The sequence below is a fragment of the Carcharhinus amblyrhynchos genome, chromosome 23 (assembly GCF_965287045.1).
Source record: "Carcharhinus amblyrhynchos chromosome 23, sCarAmb.v2.hapA, whole genome shotgun sequence".
Lineage (NCBI taxonomy): Eukaryota > Metazoa > Chordata > Chondrichthyes > Carcharhiniformes > Carcharhinidae > Carcharhinus > Carcharhinus amblyrhynchos.
The window spans coordinates 32,768,274-32,777,797 of NC_137346.1; positions in this window are offsets into that span (position 1 = coordinate 32,768,274).

The following is a 9,524-nucleotide window of genomic DNA, read 5'->3' on the forward strand; positions in this document are numbered from 1 at the left end:
TGTTTCGGTCATGATAGAGGGAGGGCATGATTGATCCAGGCAAGGAGAGAATGGGTCAGGGGGGCGGGTGGTGATCTGGGCAGGATCAGAAATTGGCCATGAAGGCCTGCAGTAGCTGAGGAGGCTGTCACTGACAGATTTCCATGTTTACAGAATACATGCACCATGGTGCTCTCTGCTGCTATTAGCTGGGTTTTGGCAAGATAGGCCCTGCCCCTCCCCCTGCTGGTGAGAAACTGGTTTGGCTTCATTTTATTGACAGAGTCAGGTAAGATTCCATTTTTATCTCACCCAAAAAAAGTGATCCTCTCCGTTTTCACACCCATTTGGCATTTAGAATCCTTTTGGTAAGATCACCCACTAAATCTTTTAAAATGTTTACTCTCTTGTGTGCAAAAGATTCAGCTTAATTAATTAAGGATGGCAGATTGGCACAGTGGTTAACACTGCTGCCTCATAGCATCATGGACACAGGTTCAATTCCGGTCTTGGGTCACTGTCTGTGTGGAGTCTGTATGTTCTTCCCATGTCTACATGGGTTTCCTCTGGGTGCTCTAGTTTCTTCCCACAATCCCAAGATGTGCTGGTTCAGTTGATTGGTCATCTTAGTGGCAGACGGATTAGCAGGGTAAATAAATGGGGTTACAGGGATAAGGCCTGGATGGGATTGTTCTCAGTGCAGGCTCGATGGGCCAAATGGCCTCCTTCCTCACTGTAGGGATTCTATGAATTTTTGGGAGCCTTCTCAAATAGCTGTAATGGAGCACAGTCAGTGATAACTCCCAATGAGGATGAGCTCAATCTGGTGTTGTGGCCAGTGCCTAGTTTCGAGCAAACAATTGTGGAAACTCATTTGCCCTTAAAATTTCGCACTCCTTTTCAACCATTACGCTGATTACAGGCAAATCATGCCAAAGGAAGTAGCACAATGAAGCAGTAACTCAAGGCCCCAATGTTTTGCTCCACTGGCGGGTGAAACAAAGCAGCAGTGATACAAGCAGTATTCATGTGGCCTTGCTAAATACTGCAGATAAGCCCTGTTCTTTTTATCGCAGTCCAGCCAACGGCTTTCTTTCAAACATATTAATAGCAGCGTTCACTTAGCTTGGATATGATACCATCCTTTTCACTTTGATTCAGTTTATTTGTTCTTGTGGCTCGTCCCTTTCAGGTGCCACAGAATCCCTCTGGGTTTGAGCTCCAGGTTGGCAGTAAGCTCGCGGGCTCATTATTTCCGATCCCCTGTCAAGAGGCTGGTTTCAGGCAGGGGTTGTCGGGGATTGCTACCCAGTACGGTTTCCAGCATTTCATTTCAAAGCTCAAAAACTACAGATAAATCAGGAACCAATATGATATTAAGCAGATTGATTGTCTGTTTTTCTATTTTGAATAAAATGTTGCAAATGACCAGAGTACTCTTCCAGGGAGCGGGGGTTGGGGGGGGGTAAAGTTCAATTCTGCATCTTCCCTATAATCAACAACAATAATATTTATACAGAGAAATAGAGTAGTTACAGCAAAAGGGGGCCATTCAGCCTATCAAGTTCATGTCATCTCTCTGTAGCTAATCCAGTCAGCCCTATTCCCCAGTTCTATCCTGTGGGAACTCTTCAAGTTTATTTCCTTTGAGCATCCATCTCCTTTTGAAATCAGTAATCTCTCTGCTTCCACCACTCTCTTAGGTAAAGGGTTCCAGGTTGTCACCACTTGCTATGTAACAAATTCTTCTTCATATCCTTTCCCCTCCCCCTCCCCACTGTATCTCTTGCCCAAAAAATTAAACCTGTATCTCCTAGTCCTTGTAGCATTAGTTAATGGGAACAGCTTTTCTTTGTCTATCTTATCTAAAACTGTCATGATCATGTACACCTCTATCAAATCTCCCCTCAACTTCCTTTGATCCAAGGACAATGATTGCAGCTTCTCCAACCTAACCTTGTAGCTAAGATTCCCTGTCACTAGAACCACTCTGGTAAATCTCCTCTGCATCCTCTCAAGGATCCTCACAAATTTCCTAAAAGGTGGTGACAAACACTCCAGAGCTTTATAAAGGTCCAGCATAGCTCACCTGCTTTTTCACTTCACGGCGCTATTTATGAAGTCCAAGATTTCATATGCTTTTCTAACTCAATAAGTCCCAACTCCTTCTGAATACATGAACCTTTCCTCCGTCCCTACATACTCTTTAGAACTATGCCATTCAGTCTATATTGCTACTCCCATCCCTTCTACCGAAATCTATCATATCACACTTCTCTGTGTTAAATTCCACCGGTCTGCCCACTCTAATATATTTATGTTGTTGTACTTAGCTGGTATCATTCCCACTCTTTGCCATACCTCCAAGTTTGATATCAACAGCAAATGTGCTCTGTATTCCATAGCCCCAAGCCACTTATATGTATAATATATGTAAAAATCAGAAGTCCAATCCTGATACTTGCAGACCACCACTTCAGTCTATCACTCACTTAGCAAAATATACCAAATAGTTTCACAGAAGAATTATCAGAAAACAAATTAACACCTGGCCCATACATTTTATTGGAACAGCTGACCAAATGCTTTTTCAATGAGATAGATTTTAAGCAGCAACTTAAAGGATGCAAAGAGGCTAGGGTGAAAATTCCAGAACTTGGATATAGATGGCTGAAGACAAAGGGCGCTGCTTTGGACATCATGAAGTAAACTTTGTAGAGTAGAGTATATTAGCAGCACGTCTTTATTAACAACTCATAATTATAGACATATATACAGCAGAGGGTACTGTTAAGGAGCTGATTCCAGTCTAGGTCTTTACATATCCCTGTCCATCTCTAGATTGCCCCTGGCTCTGGGTTCTATGTTTTCTACATTCATTATGTGGGCAGTACTGTACTCAGTCCTACACTAACTCTTTATGTACCAGACCCTACTACTACACCTGCTTCCAGTTCTTTATTCCATGTATAAAGATTTGCTTTAAATTACTTCAATGTCTTACCAAATGGGCTGCACCCATAGTCCCTATCCTCAAGCTGGATCACACTGTAAGAATTTGTGGAGTTTATAAACTATCAATCCAGGAGCTCAGGTAGACGTATACCCCCTAGTCCTAGAATAGAGGACCTCTACGCCAAACTAGCCGTGGGTTTAAAATACACCAAGTTAGAATTCAGTCATGCCTACCAGCAGCTGGAGTTGGGTGAAGATTCCCAGAGGTTAGTTACTATCAACACCCACTCGGGGCTATACCAGTATACACATTTGCCCTTTGGAGCCTCATCAGCCAGTGTCATTTTCCAGTTTATGATGGCAAATTTATTACAGGGCATCCCTCACAAAGTACCTTGATGGCATTCTAATTACAGGGGCCTCACCTCAGGAACACAGATCAAATTTGGAGGAAGTTTTGAGAAGGTTTAAAGAAATGGGTGTCAGGTTGAAATGAGAGAAATGCACTTTCTAGACAGAGGAAATGACATATTTAGTTTCAGCTTTAATGCTAAAGGGTTACATCCTATGGAAGATAAAAGTAAAGCCATTGAGGAAATTCCACAGCCAAAAAACAAATCAGAGTTAAAATTATTCAATCAAAAAATCAAGGAATGGTGTATTTCACAAAGTGTGTCTGCCACTTTAGCCACACTTCACCAGTTATTAAAGAAACATTAGCGTTGGAGGTGGGGAGAAGAAGGCAGCACAGTGGCACAGTGGTTAGCATTGCTGCCTCACAGCTCCAAGGACCTGGGTTCACTTCCCAGCTTAGGTCACTGTCTGTGTGAAGTTTGCACATTCTCCCCGTGTCTGCATGAGTTTCTTCCGGGTGCTCAAGTTTCCTCCCACAATCCAAAGATGTGCGGGTTAGGTTGATTGGCCATGCTACATTTCCCCTAAGTGTGCTGGGATGCTTAGGTTAGAGGGAGTAACAGGGTAAATATATGGGTTACAGGGATAGGGCCTTGGTGGGATTGTTGTCAGTGCAGACTCAATGGGCTGAATGGCCTCCTTCTGCAGTGTAGGGATTCTACGATTCTAACGAAAAGAAGCATTTATAAAACTTAAGCAGGCTTTGCTGTTCTCAGCATTGTTTGTGCACTTTGATCCAACCAAGCCATTGATGCATCACCATATAGAGTGGGGGCAGTTTTGTCCCACAGGATATCTGATGGAGTAGACAGGCCAGTCACATTTGATGCAGAGAAAAGTATTCCCAGATAGATTGGCCGTCATCTATGTGGTGAAAACATTCAGTAGATTTACGGACAACATTTTACAATAATATTGGATCACAAACCATTGTTAGGTTTATTCAGAGAAGATAAACCTGTGCCATCAATTGCCTCAGCAAGGGTATAGGGATGGGCTCTATTGTTATCAGCATTCAGTTTTACATTCCAGCATCACCAACGGACACTAATATGAACTGTGGATGTACTCAGCCGATTGCCCTTGTCACAAACGGTAGCATCACTATCAGCACAAGAGATAGTGTTGGCACTGCACCTGATAGAAACTTTACCAGTCTCAGCTAAACACATAAAGGTGTGGGCAGAAAGAGACCCAGTGTCATCAAAAGTTAAACAGATGGTGATGCAATGTTGGCAATAAGATAAGTCAAAGCTACTTAAACCTTACCAACGAAAAAGAGAGATGTAAGGATGGTCTGTAGTTGTGAGGGGCTCATGTTATAATCCCCACCGCAAAAGAAACGACTTTTGTTACAGGAATTCCACAATGTGCATTCAGGATGAAGCAGGACGAAAGAATTCACCCAAAGTTGTTTGGTGAGTAGGCATTGATAAAGAAATAGAAAGAATGGTCAGTGAATGCCCCAGTGGTGAAATCCAACATGCATTGCCGCCACTGGTGAATATGCATCCTTGGGAGTGCCCTGGGAAGAATATATATAGACTATCCAGAGCCATTTATGGGCCAGGTATTTCTTATATCAGTAAATGCACATTCTAAATAGCTGGATGTCCACAACTGCCACTGTTACCATTGACAAATTGAGGAAGATTTTTGCCATCCATGGCACCCCAGAGATCTTAGCATCAGGCAACAGCACATCAGTTACAGTGGAGAAGTTTCAAAAATTTGTCAAATCAAATGATATTCACAATGTTAGGTCAGGATCATTACCACCCAGCTTCCAATGGGTTAGTAAAATGGGCTGTACAAATGTTAAAATGATCAATGAAAGAACAAATTAATAGGCCTCTAGTTCTATGTATAGTTAGTTTCTTGTTAGTATATGATACTATGCCAAAAGCAACCACAGGGGTCACGCCAGCTAAATTACTAATGGGAATCCACTTATAGACATGGTTAGATATGATATTCCAAGACTTGGCAGAGAGGGCGAAGGCAAGACAAGCCTCCCAGAAAGAAAATCACAACTCAAGAAAAAAAGGCAGAGTTTTCCAAGGTAATGATTTAGTTCTGGTCAGAAACTCTGCAGCAGGACTGACATGGGTGACTGGAAAGATTGTAGAAAGAACAGGACTGGTTTCCTGTGTTACGGAAGGTTTTCATGTCAAGAAATATATAGAACTTCTGAGGAAGAACACAGGGAGAAAAAAAATCCACCAACGCCTCTACTTTCTCAAAAGAGTGAGGAAATTTGGCATGTCCATTATGACTCTCACCAACTTTTACAGATGCACCATAGAGAGCATTCTTTCTGGTTGTATCACAGCTTGGTATGGCTCCCGCTCTGCCCAAGACCACAAGAAACTACAAAAGGTCGTAAACAAAATCCAGTCCATCACACAAACCAGCCTCCCATCCATTGACTCTGTCTACACTTCCCATTGCCTTGGGAAAGCAGCCAGCATAATTAAGGATCCCACATACTCCAGACATACTTTTTTCCACCTTCTTCCATCAGGAAAAAAGTACAAAAATCTGAGGGCATATACCAACTGACTCAAGAACAGCTTTTTCCCTGCTGCCATCAGACTTTTGAATGGACCTACCTCACATTAAGTTGATCTTTCTCTACACACTAACTATGACTGTAACACTACATTCTGCACCATCTCCTTTCTTTCTCTATGAATGGTATACTTTGTCTATATAGCAAGCAAGAAACAATACTTTTCACTGTATACTAATACATGTGACAATAATAAATCAAATGAAATCAAATCAAAGGCCCTGAAACAGGGAATCAACAGGCAATCCCTGCAGTAGATTCAGGTTCGCCGCGGATGAATATAGGGATCCCAGTTGTAAATGTGGAACTGGAGGAACCAGCGGTTTCTGTAATTTAGGAGACAGCAGCTCCTGAAGAGGATCTCGACCCTGGAAACATGGGTTTGCCTTTGGCAACCCTCCGACCAGATTCTTCATTTCCTGAAGGGCGTAACGTTCTACCAAGGTCTGGCAGTCTCATGTTTGTGTGGGTTTCCCCCTCGGTGCTCTGGTTTCCTCTCTCAGTCCAAAGATGTGCAGGTTAGGTGGATTGGCCATGTTAAATTGTCCCTTAGTGTCCCAAGATTTGTAGGTTAGGGGAACTAGTGGGCCAAATATGTGGAATTAAAGGATTAGAACTTGGGTAAAATGCTCTGCCTGAGAGTCAGTGCAGACTTGATGGGCCAAATAGCCTCCTTCTGTACTGTGGGAATTCAATGATTCTATGGTTCCTCATCTGACCAGATTGTCATGACGGGTCTTGAATCTAATTTATAATTTGCTAGATAACCATTTAGCTAAACGTCAGCATTCCAAAATGAAGAATCACATTCTCTGATATCCCCCAAGAAGATTGGCTGTGCATCCTTCTGGGTCTTTGGACTCAACTTCATGGATGACTTTTGGGACGTCTGTATGGTGCTGGGATTACGACTTGCACGGTTCACCAAACCTGTGTTGCTGTGAAAGCACTAGGCAGGATACTGATCCTTCCTGTGAGGACATCGTACTGTGGCACTGAAGAGGTCACTCTGCTGGTGGTTTCTGGGTGGCATTCCCTAATTTGGCTCCCTGCGTTTTTACGGCTTGATGTGTTGAGCTGAGATTTGGTTTCTGCCTCTTAGGATGGTCGTATTATTGCTCACATTACTCCAGCTAGAAGGATTGCCTTTTCGAAGGCAAGATCATCTTTAGCTTGTGGGAAGCATGAGCGTGAACCATTTGCACCATCCATAAGGATTCACGTATTGGATAAGCTCAGAATTTAATTCACCATATTAACATCCTTCAGACATCCTGTAGACATAGTTAATGGAGGTTCTGCAGGGATCTGGACTCTCTTATTGAATTTAACTCTCTCCAGAATTTAGTTGGATCTCAAGTTGAAATGTACACCTGAAGATTTCAAACCATTATCCGATTTTCAGATGATTCATCAATCAGTTGTCATGTAATGATGTAGTCTGCCATTGGCCCAGTCAAATAAAGAGGTGTATGAACTTGCACAGCCTCTGATTTTTTATTTCGACCTGTGGCAATAATGACTGAGACATTTAACTGTCTTTGGAATCCAGGCCATGGGTACACATCCTTTGTCAAAGATGGTTAAGAGATCAGAGTCACATGACATGAGCCTCTAGCTTGTAGGACCAGTAATATTGTCTTGCTGAACTGCATAATTCAGCCTGCCGTTTAACATCTGACTAACAACCTCTCAAACAAGGAGCTCTGGCCTAGGTTAGACACCTGGCCCCCATCTACAATGTTTCTGCTGGAAGTTCTGTACCATCATCTACCAGACTGATTCCTAACTGCCTACCTATCCTATTGTGTGAAGACGACGTCCCCAGAAAAGTGAATTATCCAGCATTGGTTTTTTGCCCACCAACCTGCATGAAGGAATATTTCATGGTTCTTTGATTCAGGACTCTGGAACTCATGTGAAACAATATTTCTTTTCTCTGTGGTCTCTGCGCTATAAGTATTACCTTTTTCCATCCCTCTCTTCACTATTTCAATGTGAGGGGGATGTTGCAAACCCTTTTTTCACATTTTGAGCGTGTGCAAATAAATTAACCTTCTGAGTTCATCCTTTCTTGAGTTTGCTGTGAGGTTATTCAAAGAAAATTGGATCACACCAAAACTGAGAGAAAGACAAAAAAAAATCAGAATACCTTTCAGAGGGGTGATGCAAGGAGAAGTTAGTGCTATATAAACTAACCCCCTCCTGACTCAACAACTTCCACTGACTTCCTGTTTTTATGAATGTTTTGTAAAATGCTTTTCCTATCATGAATGCTTGTTTAAAGGTGTCCTGCTGATTTTGGAAGAACCCAAGCAAAAGTTAGAGAAAAATAAATTGGCACTTTTCACAACCACTGGGCATATCAAAGCACTTTTCAATCAAGTACATTTGAGGGGTAGAAACTGTTGTAATCACAGCAGACAATTTGCACTCAGCACAATCCACCGACAACAATGTGATCATGGCCTGATTTTGTGATGTTGATTAAGGGATAAATGACACTGGAAATAGTTCCCCCGTTGTTGTTCAAAATAGTGCAATGGGATCTTTTATGTTCACACAAGCAGGGTAGTTGTGGCCTATTATCTGAAAGACAGCACCTCCAATAATGCAGTGCTCCCTCATTACTGCACCGGAGTGTCCTACTAAAAATGTGAAGGTTAGGTGGATTAGCTAAATTGCCCCTTAATGTCCAGAGATGTGTAGGGTAGGTGGATCAGCTATGGTAAATGTGTAGGGTTATGGGGATTGTGTGGGCAGGCAGGAGTTGGATGTGCCTGAGTAAGATGCTCTCTCAGAAAGTCGATTCAGGATTGATAGGCCAAATGGCCTCCTTCTGCACTTCAGGGATTCTATGAGTTCTATGGATCTGATTTTTGGACTCCAGCCTTGGAAGCCAGAAACTTGAAAACCTTGTGATTCAGAGTCAAGCGTGCCTCAAACTGAGCCATGACTGCTTTCTCCATCTTTAAGGACTGTTCTTTCACTGCCCATTATGCCTGCACTTACACACTTGTACCACTAGATGGGACTGCACAGTGTCCTGAAGTTGCAGTTTCCAATACTTACAGCTAAAGCATCAATAAAAAACCTGAATTGAACTTGCTACCTGGGACAGAGCATGTAAAATTAACAGTTTTTAATAAAACCGCAGTTTAAACATGTGTAATTTAAAACATACACATTTTTATTATTAATCACTTTCAACCTTTGTGCTATTATTTGCCTGTAATCTGGTTAAAATGACATTTTATGAAATAATTTAATGTACAAGCTTCAAAAAATAATTCATTTAAGCATTAAGCAGTTTTTTTTAATGTACTTCTACAGTGTTTGTACTATTTATGTCGCAATGTGCAACTTGATTAAATGAATGCTGGGAAAAACAATGTAAAAACTTGTTTGAAAGTTTCCTACTGGAAGGTGTACTGAAAGGTGTCTGTGAAGGAGCAGGACTCACCAGAGAAGGGGTCCACCCTCTAGCTGGCAACGTTGCGCAGAAGGATCATATAGAAACAATGTGGGGAGGAGAAAACCCAACTCAAATTATTTTAAACAAATCTTCAAAGTTAAAATTAACTGCAGAGACTGAGGGAGCATC